At 38.9% G+C, this 11,557-nt stretch overlaps 1 long non-coding RNA gene across 1 annotated transcript; it reads left to right on the top strand.

The window, feature by feature from the left end:
- The first annotated feature begins 7,161 nt into the window (after positions 1-7,161).
- LOC130010937 (uncharacterized) lies at positions 7,162-11,510 on the top strand. The gene is made up of 4 exons (XR_008786221.1): positions 7,162-7,300; positions 9,538-9,729; positions 10,766-10,813; positions 11,379-11,510. It is a non-coding gene; the product is annotated as an uncharacterized LOC130010937 (long non-coding RNA).
- The last annotated feature ends 47 nt before the right edge of the window (positions 11,511-11,557 follow it).

The raw sequence follows: 11,557 nt of genomic DNA, 5'->3' as shown, positions 1-11,557 counted from the left end.
CTGCTCAGGGTAAGCAGAGCGATAAGCAATTTGATTGGTCGAAACTTTGGAACACAATTACTCTCATTCTAATTGAGCTAGATTGTTCACACTTGGTGGAGTTCGAAGATGAGAATTTTTTGCTTAGGGTAAGGGGGGGTTGGATGGCTGAATGGTTAGCGTGCGCGCGCTGTATCATAAAGTCTGTCATTGAGTCGACTGGCGTGGTTTCGAATCCCCGGTTGTACATGACAAAGAGTAGGGTCGCCTGTCCAACCTCGTGGGTTTTCTCCGGGTCTTCAGATTTCATCCCACTGCTAAAGACCCCTACGCGCAAGCGAATTATGTAAATAAAATTAAACCATATGTTAATCCCGAAGTGACCTAGTTTGTGTCGAGTGGACATTTCTCTCTCACTCTCTCGCTTAGGGTAAGCAGAGATAAGTAATTTGATTGGTTGATGCTTTGGGTCACGATAACTTTAGTTCTAATTAAGTGAAAGTGAGGACACTTGGTGTATAGTTTTATCATATTATACCTTTGACTAAGTTGGCTTGTTCTTTATACCCTAAGGATGATCCCTATTGTTTTTGGTGCTTGCCCAACCCCCAGAACCAGCACCACGCTCATTTTTATACACCAACATTTTCGTGTGGATATAAATGTTGCCAGGAGGTCCGTCCACTCTATAGATCACAATTTTTATCGGAAACTTTGCCTTTTTAGCTTGTTGACACTCTAGAATTCACAATTCTGATCCGGTTTAAAACAAAACGTGTAAACATATCACTGTTACACCATAATGACAGTTGAGTTCGAATTTCGTGAAAATCGAACGGATACTGCCCGACAAAATGGCCGTTTGTTTCTTTTTGTCACGTACAGCCTGCAATTCTTAATGGTTCGTCTTGGAACTTGGCATATTTATTCCTTAAATCATAAGGACAGCAACTAATGATTTGGGTGCCTAGCCCACTTTTTGTTAATATTTTGTCTGTAAATTCTCAACATGGTGCAAATATTAACAGATTTTGTTCAAATTTGGCATGACCAATTATTTCAATAACAGGTTTTTGTACCTCTTTATTTTGGTCCATGTCCAACCCCCAGGGGCAGAGCCATGACCAATTTTTATATGCCCACATTGAAATGTGGTCGTATATTGTCGTTGCTCCCGTCCATTCGTCCGTTGGTCCAGCATCCACAATCCCTAGTGGATTAATTTTCAGCGATTTCCGATAATTACTGTCAGAGTTATGGCCCTTGCTCACTTCAAAAAATCTAGTGGACGCTCTAGAGGTCAAAGTTAATATCAGATTGACTTTAAATTTATACGCAGTGTTTAAGGTCATGAGAAGAAGAATCCTATTGATTTTCAGCGATTTCCGATAATTACTGCCAGAGTTATGGCCCTTGATCACTTTGAAAAATCTTGTGGACGCTCTAGAGGTCAAAGTTAATATCCGATTGACTTTAAATTTATACACAGTATTTAAGATCATCAGACGAAGAATCATATTGATTTTCAACGATATCCGATAATTACTGCCAAAGTTATGGCCCTTCATCGCTTTGAAAAATCTTGTGACGCTCTAGAGGCTAAAGTTATCATCCGATTGACTTAAGATTAATACACAGAGTTTAAGGTCTTGAGACGAACAAGTATGTTGATTTTGAATGAATTTTTGTGACTTGAAGAGCTAAATCGATGATGTTAAAAGTTTCGCATACTAAATGTTAGCATGGGGGAGAACTTTATAAAAACCAAACAAATTCTAATGGTTTTCTGATAATTACTTAATGAGTTGTTACTCTTAATCAGATTTTAATGTATTATAAATGTTTCATTATCAAAAACAGTAAAATTATGCGACAACTCTTGTTGACTGCCCGGACGATTTAGCTGCTGTGGGCGTATGTTTCGTTGCCTGTTAACCTATCTTTGTGTTTACAGGCCGGAGTTCTGAATGGATCATTTTGGAACTTGGCATATTTATTCCTTATACCATAAGGGCAGCAACTATAGATAAATCATTTCAATATCAGGGTTGTCTTTACTTCCAAAATTGTCATACTTTTATTGAAAATAAATGCCTGATGAATATTTTGGTGGAAATGTATCTCTAAAGAAAATAGATATTTTATAATAGTGTAATTCCTCAGTCACTAAATATTTTGTTTAAAATAATCAATCAAAGTTTCAAGTACTGCAAAAATCGCTGTGATGTCTAAAAAGTACAGTTGTTATTTCCTTACAAACCATTGGAAGTGTCATCTGATCGTTCGTAGGGCTTCCAGTCGAGGGTGATATAGCAGACTGTTTCCTTTCCTAGGAAACTTGCCTGGAGAGCCGGTTGTGGTTGAGAGCAAGTCTGCATGGGGGAGGGGGGGATTCAGAGGGCGAGAAAGAAAATTCATAGCCTTCATTCCCTTGGATAAAGGTGCAATCGTGCTTTTTGAGATACAGTGTAGAGTTATGAAACAGAGTCACATTATAATACTTATTAATTATTAGACAAGAGGGCCTGAAGCAACTATCTGTGGAACTCTTCACAGAAAAGTTAATTTCAGCGCCTATGCAAATTACCCGGATGAAAACAATTGTGGCAGTTGATTTAGTTTGGGCAGCCATTTTGACAGAACTGACAAAGTTTGCAGTAAAAAAGGTCAAGGTTCTTTTGGCATCTTCGTAGTAATCTGTACTGAGAACTGTTCTCAGACTGGACGGCGTTTACACTAAAAAAATTTAACTGTGCCGTGCCTGGCAGGATGCCGAGTCCACCTCCCTTCGATGGCCCAAATTGGCACGGTACTACTTAGTACGGCACGCTTATGTTTGACCGTACCTGGCACGCTTAAAATTTGTAATGTAAACAGGGTTTTTATATCGATATCCAGCTGTCAAGGGATCTTTTATGTGCATGCCAATGTGTACATGGGAGGTTGTTTTTTTGCCTCATTCCAACGACTAGACACTGGCAAGAAGAAACCACTCCGAAGGAACATTCGATCGATGTCAACACAAGGAGCAAACTCGAAACCAAGTAAGCGCCCCCGTGAGACAAAGTCCCTTCAGACCCAGTCATAAATGACATGTCGCAAAAACTTCAGTTACATAATTATTGTACTAGCTGTCTGAAATTCCATTAATTAACTTGATTTCATTATATCATCATTCTTCCCCCCCCCCCTTCAGCTTGCTCAGTGTTATATAGTCACTTTTCTAAGGTTGACAAAAATCAATAACAATCATAATATGACATGAACATATATTAATTTGAATAAAACTGCTATTCTGTGAGATAATGATCCACGAATAACTATATAGGCAATTCGATCTATTTTCTACCAGGGCGCTCAGACAGTGTACCAGTATTTTGTTGACATACATTGTGGGGTGGGATTGTGGATGGAGCCCTAGATTTGGACCCCACCCCCTATACGCAGCATCTAGAACCGCTACACGATATCACGCTTATACCAAAATATAACAGAACCGCGTGTCTTTATCATTAACAGTGCAAAGAAACATCCTAAGTCGATCCAAAGGCAAACGAACCTTCTCTGTCACCTGCACCGGATGACGTTCTGCTATGTAGTTTTAGGTGGTGGGGATACGTCAACATTAATCTTGCCATATTCACAAGGCTACATAGCATTTTTTCAAAGCATGGATTTTTTTATCCAGAGGCACGTTAAAATGGACCCAGAAATATACAGTAAACTTACTACGACAATAACTAGGGCCCCATAGTACCTGTATATAACACCCAGGATATCTGCAATTTCACAATGATTGACCGTTTGAATCCTATGGTGGCTGATAGTGGCCATGTTAAATCTATTTGAGGTTTTATATAATCCCCTTCCCACTCTAATAAAAATAAATTGGAAATCTTCTGAAATCGCTTCTAAACTATCGCTTCAGTAAACTATAAGTATTGGTGGGTGTCGTACGCGAGGCAATGCATGCTTGTTCGATACCTACCGACACCACTTCTTATTCAAGGAATTAACATAGCTGACTCACTTTTGTCCTGCTATTATAATTCTAGATTTTTTGAATATAATACCAATAATTCAATTTTGGGCGCAAAATGTTTCATTATTTTGAGAAAACGAATAATTAATCAACACTTTCCTATTATCTCTTTTGACGAGTCTTATTGTATCTAATCTGATGTAATGAGTGTAATGAGTACAGCTGTATTTTTGTGACTTGTAGAAAGAGACTATGCCAATAAGTCGACATCTCGACGTTAGGATAAAAATAACACGATGATACGACAGAGTTAAGTGTCGTATGATTGCGCCAATACTGTCGTGATGTCGTGATGTCGCGTTATGAAAAGGGCGAGATTTAACATGGCCACTATCAGCCACCATATGAATCCTTATAAAATTTAAGATCCATCAACTTATATAGGAACACCGAATCGACTAATGAGACATCCGTCGATTTTTCGCGGGCTTCCTTCCTTCCCTTGCATTTGTCCATGTCATGTAAACCTTGTGAGAGCTGTGAAGGTCAGAGCTGCATAAAGAGGAAACGCGTCCCATTAAAATTATATGAGTCGTGCATTTAATATTAGTTACTAGCAGGATACCCGGTTTCGCTCGGGGGTCATAAGTTCAAAACCTGTCCGAGTTACCCCTATACCCCAAATTTCAGACTCGGGGCAGACCTAGTGTAGCCGCCAACCCTAAACAGACCGGAAGTGGTAGACTAACACCACCTGGCCTATCTTACTCCACGGTCCGAGCTTACCCTATATCCCAAATTTCAGACTCGGGGCAGATGTAGCCGCCAACCCCGAACAGACAGACTTCGCTCGGGGGGTCATAACTCCGAAACCGGAAGTGGTAGACTAACGCCACCTGGCCTATGCTACTCCCCAGTCCGAGCTACCCCTATACCCCAAATTTCAGACTCGGGGCAGACCTAGTGTAGCCGCCAACCCCGGACAGACCGGCTTCGCTCGGGGGTCATAACTCCGAAACCGGAAGTGGTAGACTAACGCCACCTGGCCTATGTTACTCCCCGGTCCGAGCTACCCCAAGACCCCAAATTTCAGACTCGGGGCAGACCTAGTGTAGCCGCCAACCCCGAACAGACAGACCGACAGACAGACAAACGACAGTCACAAATATATATATAGATACGGTGTTGAGCTTTTCAAAATGAAATAAAATGGGGTCTAACGTCGTACTGTTCTGCTCCCACTGGGCTAATGAAGACAGGCATAGGTCATAGTGTGCTATGAGGTAAATTTTGCCCGGACAGCGGCACTACGGCGCTAATTCCAACTGCCAGGGTTTCTTTTATGTGTACACGGGACCCTGCCATGTCCCCTGTCCTGCACCACAGACAACGGGGAAGCATCCCCTGAAAATTTTGAAATTTGACCGCCGCTATTTCCTGCACTTTGGGACTGTAAGGAGGCAAGAATCGGAAATAGAAAAAATGTACAGAAACATGTAAAAACTACTCATGAAATTATTTCAAAAACATTTTGAACACGAAATTATCGCTGAATTAGAACTGAAAATTTTGACACCTTCAGAGGGGGTCCGGAATCGAAAAAAAAAATCATAACGGCATATAAAAGCTGTAGTCATAATAGATAAAAGTAAAATTATTTCAAAAACATACAATTGGAAGTTCTAATTTGTTCGTCGGCTTGTTGGGCTTGAAGCATGCCTCTGGTTCGGCGATTTGACAAGCGATCTATCTCTGGTTGAAAAACAACTTTGTTTTTTTGCACTTAAATTTAAAAAAAAGAAAGTGTATAGTTTTGACTGGATACCAGATGGCATAAGTATAATCGACAGTGCTCATGGATTAGCTCATTAGTCCGAAGCTCCATTATCCAAAATATTAAAAATACTGTGTATGTTACATTTTTATTTCCCAGAATTCGTATTGAATCCGAGCAATTAAATCTAATAGGATGGTTTACAATCCTCATACCAATAAAAAAGAAATTTTAAAAGGAATTGACTTGAATTTGTGGTGTGTATTTCTCCTGGTATTTTTAATGAATAGATGTAACAAATGATCCCCGTAGTAACATAATTGAGGATGCTAAAGTGCCATTTCACACAATCAGCCAAAAATAGTATTTTTGCATATATTTTTTTAGACCAAACACTAAAATTGACATATACTGTGATGTAAATGATTAAGAAAATCAATCTGATTAAAATACAGATCTATATTTCGTTTCGTTTTTTATACTTTCGATGGCACTACATGAAGATCTGACCAGTTGTTTTGGGAGGTCGCGTTAAGAGGTCATACGAGCGGCTTTTGACCCTATGACTTTAGACATTGATTAAAATCAACCAGCCTTGACTTTTCTGGTGATTTACCCACAGTTCTGTGTATCAAAGGCCTAGAATTCGCCGTAACAGACCGTTTCATTGGCTAATTCCTCACAACATCCAGAACACGTTAATGATAACAACTCTTCCAAATCCTAGCGTAGAAAAGTAAAACGAAACTTTGAACTATAAAAAACGAAACGAAATAGAATCCGTGTTTTAATCATATTGTTAAAGAAATCTGCTAAAAATTGATTTATTTTTAAAAAATCAAATGATTTTTTTTTAAAACAATGGCACTTGTCCACGTTATTGCACTAGCATCATCGATTGATAACAGATTTATTGATATAGAAGAGAGGTGAGGGGGGGGGTTAACGTTCACTCCACGGTACATAAACTAGGTCAGTTCGAGACTAACATATTGTCAGTTTTATTTCAATAATTCGCTTGAGCTTAGGGTTCTGTAACTGTGGGGGAAACTGGAAGACGCGTGGAAAACCCACAAGGCTGGACAAGCGACTCAACTCCTTGTCTAACGCACACGCGTTGCACCATTCGGCAACAAAACCCCCTTCAATTGAAGAATGAAATAAATATTAAATGAGTTACATACATAACCCAGTTATGGAAATCTAGCGACAATTTCCGAACAGTTTAATATTTGATTTGACATTTTCAGACAGGGAATACATTACCAAATCGTCCTGTAATTGTATCAAGCCACTCTTTGTGACGTAATGAGACATATGGCACTGCTTCCCTGACGATTATTTCCTCAGCCCACTCCTTTAAATATCTGCCTGCCACTGTAATATATATGGAAATAAAACATCATTTCCGGTTTCAGAACTTTAAAATCAACCCACTGTATTATCTGTTCACAATTTGTTCCGCTTATTGTTCTAGTCAGTCTCGAAAGATATTAAAAAAATGACGAACGTCCAGAGAAAGAGGGTGAAAATTGTTCTGTTATATCTTATATTTATCCAAATGGGTAAGTTGATTTATCTCAGATTTAAATCATGGAGAATATTTTATGAGATAATATTTTGTTTTTCCGAAATCGCTAAACGAGATGTTAAATGAGCAATTAACAAGACCTTTGTGGAAACAGAAATGCGCGCTGAAAATGTCTTTAATGCACATTTGTTTTTTCAGCAGACTTCTCCTTGTATAATTTTCAATAACAAAATAAAGGTTTTCTTTCTCCGAGATGTAAAAAACGCAATTAAAATTTACTTTGTGGAGAGAGATGGACGCTGAAAACTTCGTTGTTCTATCACTCGACAAACCTCGGAGATTCCGTTGCTCTACATGTAATTTTCATTTTATTACTAATGGTTTACAGCGAGCTTACGAGCACAAAGGGCAGTTTTTATGATAGGCGTTAGATGCATTTTGTGGATATTTAAAAAAAAAAACAATTATTAGTTTAAATTTGCAGTCTGTTGTACCCGGATCTTACTTCGGAATAACTGTTACTAAAATTACTCCAACTTCAAGGAATATGATTTAAACGAAAGTAAAGCGTGGAATATTATTTTACTCGGGCTTTATTTGAAATAGGGTTTAACGCCCCACTTGTCTGTATCAATCAATAATTGCAAAAACGTGAAGTCTACGATTGGAAGGCTACAAAATTATACATGCCTGCAACCCCAGACGATTAATGGCCAAAACAAAGAATGTGTAGCAGGGATAATGTTTACACGTTGGATTTGGTAAGCTTTTGTTTCAGCATCCAGCCCTTGTTGAAGAGAAGATAACACTGACTTCCTGCTGACTGCTCTTTTAAGAGTATAATAAATTGTCCCTATTGAACAGGAACAATTTTATATCGACACCACCTCTTCGATAGTGACTCAGAGGCGCTGACTGAACAACTAAGAGGTCCCGATCCCTGTATTCATAGGCGTACGGGCTCGATGACAGTTAGGGGGGCAGAACCCGAAATGCCCGAAAAAATTTCGGGTATACAGACAGCGGCGCCGATATTCCTCGAGAGGCGAAGAAGCAGAGCTCCGCTTGTATTGACCCCCCGCCCCCCCCCCCCCCCCCCAAGAAAATTTTTGAATATTTGACGGCTGCAAACATAATTTCCTGCTATTTCAGCTCGTGAACAAAGCAACTTCAAAGTGGTCTAATATAGCCTAATTAAGATGGCTGACTCGAATTCCAATCAAAAGATCAATCGTTTACAGTCCACGGAGACGGAACCGTTTGGAGAAAATTTTGAAAATTTAACTGCCGCAAACGCGTTTTCCTGCTATTCCAGTCTGTGAATACAGCAACTTCAATTTGGTCCAATATAGCCTACCTGGCTGACCCGAATTCCAAAAAACCAATCAATCGTCGCGGGGTATGGGGGGCCTCACCCTCCCCGAGAAAATTTTGAAAATCTAACCACCGCAAATGCTTTTTCTGCTATTCTAGCCCGTGTAAGCAACTCCAAAAGTATCCAATGGTTTTGTAACCAAAATCCCATTCTGAAGTCCAACCATCCAATCAGACCGTTGCAGCTGCATTCACAAATAATAATCGATGCTCGAAAAATGTCGCACAAAGTAGAGTGGCTCCAGACAAAATGTTTTAATCCATAGTCAACTCAGTACAAATTTGTGGTATTCAATAAAAATAAAAATAAAATTAGTGTTTTATTAGGGCTCAATGACAGTTAGGGAGGAAAAAGTAGAAATGCCAGAAAAAATTTCGGGTTTACAGACAGCGGCGCCGGTTTTCTTCGAGAGGTGAAGAAGCAGAACTGACCTTATATGGACCCCCGAAGAAAATTTTGGAATATTTGTCGGCCGCAAACGGGTTTTACTGCTATTCCAGCCAGTAAAATTAGTGTTTTATTAGATTTCGGGCACTTTATTTTGCCAAGTAGATGAAATAAAAAATTTGTTTTCACTTTACCCTTCTGCCCGAAAAGTCAGCTTGCCCGAAAGTTAGGGGGGCAGCTGCCCCCCCCCCCGCCCCCCTAGCTCGTACGCCTATGCCTGTATTGGACGGAGGACCTGGCAAGGGACAACGTATAGTCGTTTGGATTGGAAGAAAAACCGAGGTCCTTGGCGTGCTCGTAAAAGACAACATGTGGTTAGAATTCGATATAAGAGTAAGTCGATATAATTTCGACAATCATGAATATTACGAAAATGTCTGCTACTTACAATTTATAATAAATTCTTTCCTCTGATATTTAATAACCTCTCGGTTGATTATTTTTTTCAGTGAATGTAGGCCTAGTGGTAGACGCAAATTCCTTACAACGTCCACAGACTGTTGAGCATTTTCTTGTAGAGACAGACGTGTTCAGAGAAATTATGTTGTTTCTTAGGAATAGAAATCCGACTGGATTTGGTAACATTGATGATTTCGTTAATTCCGTCGATGAAAACAACGATGGCCAAATTACCACCTATGGTAAGTCTGTTCTCAAATTATAGAATTGCAAATCCAAAAATACTATAATGCAATAACAGTAAGCAAAGAAATGGGGGCGTGCATGTTAAAGAATCACAGATAGTTGAAATCCAATTTCTTTGACAGCACACTGTCTGACGTATGCCCATTTTCATTAGACCGGCTGGAGCAGAAAATCAGGACACTAAACCCCATTTACCTCATTTATTCATTAAAAATACACATTAATTATACATTTTATTAAAAATGGCAAGACCATAATCATCAATTCTCGATACCATCAGATGGGTATACGATTTTAAACAGATTTGAACCCGATCATGATTAACCGTAAAAATGGATAATCGAGACTTTTTTTATTATCATGACAACTGTAACCATGACAATCGAGGCTACAGACATTTTGAAATTTGGTTTTCTCGAAATTTTCAGCATATTCTCCTTACGTTATCTATTCTTTAACTATTATCTTAGCTCTTTATCTTAAACATACATTATGCAAGAGCTAAATCTTGCAGGCCTTTCTTTAGGCCTGAAATGTTATCTAGATTATTAATTAGACATTAATTAACTTATCCAGACCATAATCAACTATCGATGTAATCGCTAGCCTGCGATAGTTATTAGATTAGGATCCGATCTGCTGCTCTACGCTCATTCGTGATTAAATCAAGAAATGGATAATCGAGACTATATATTTTATCGTACCGACTCCAGTAATGATGATCGGGGCCAGGCCCAAAATTCAATCGCTAAATTTTCGGTTCAGAATGGATCAATTTGACTGATATTTTCAGCAAATGCCCTTTACATTATCTAGTTTTTAACTATTGCAGTGAGAACTGTGAGCTCTTTATATAATTTCCCTTAATGTATCTTTAATCTTCCTACTGCCCCTTTAAGTAAGTTGAGGTTACACTTCTACCACAATAAGCTGAAAAGCTATGGCTACACCACAGACCCCTACCCTCACATCCGCAATCGTATCCTTAGTCACACTTCTCGACAATGAAAAATGATTTGATTTTATTTCCAGAAATTGAAGGTTGAAGCTAAGTGTAATGGCAATAGCAAACAGAGATGGGTATATATGCATACAATAATATTACATTTGCCTTCTGATTAGCCACTGGTCTCTGGTGTGATTTATTGTAACTTCACATAAGCCCCTCGGTCTCTGCTTGCTTTTCTTGACAATGTCGTTATTTTGTGGACTTTTATGAATCGTTAAAGAATTGGGCCATTTGGATATTTGTTCCCCTTTGTTACTTTGTCAGAGACCTGATATTCAGGTTCGGAATAAAAGTTTGGGGCGGATGGGGCTGACTGGGCTGCAGTCGGAGACCCCAATATATAAAGGACCCCCAAATTACTTATAAACCAAATTTTATACCATAAGTAAATATGTTATTTATTATGTTGCATACATTTGTGCCAAATAAATCTATCTACCTACCATACTGACATACAAATTGTATTTGTGCTAGTGTGACGGACAATGCCCAGAATATGCTCCTTATTTACTGTTGATGCAAGGGCCCCAGTGACATTTTCAGCCAGGGACCCACCCATGCAACCTTAATCCAGCCCGGCTGATACCGAAGCGTCATGTCTAACCGTCTTTAATCGATTTCTACTTTTCATTTTAGGTGTGATCTGCCAGAAACTATAGAATTCATCAGAAATAGAAATGGACCAACGTCCACAACAAATTAAAAACCAATCCGCTCGTGATCTGACTGTACTATAGCACAATCTTTATTTATAAAACATAGTAATAAAATAATAACAATTGAATAAACAATAATGTAATAACAATTGAATAAAC

The sequence above is a fragment of the Patella vulgata genome, chromosome 2 (assembly GCF_932274485.2).
Source record: "Patella vulgata chromosome 2, xgPatVulg1.2, whole genome shotgun sequence".
In the NCBI taxonomy this organism is placed as follows: Eukaryota; Metazoa; Mollusca; class Gastropoda; family Patellidae; genus Patella; species Patella vulgata.
The sequence above is the reverse complement of the archived record's forward strand: the minus strand, read 5'-3'. Positions and strand labels throughout refer to the sequence as shown.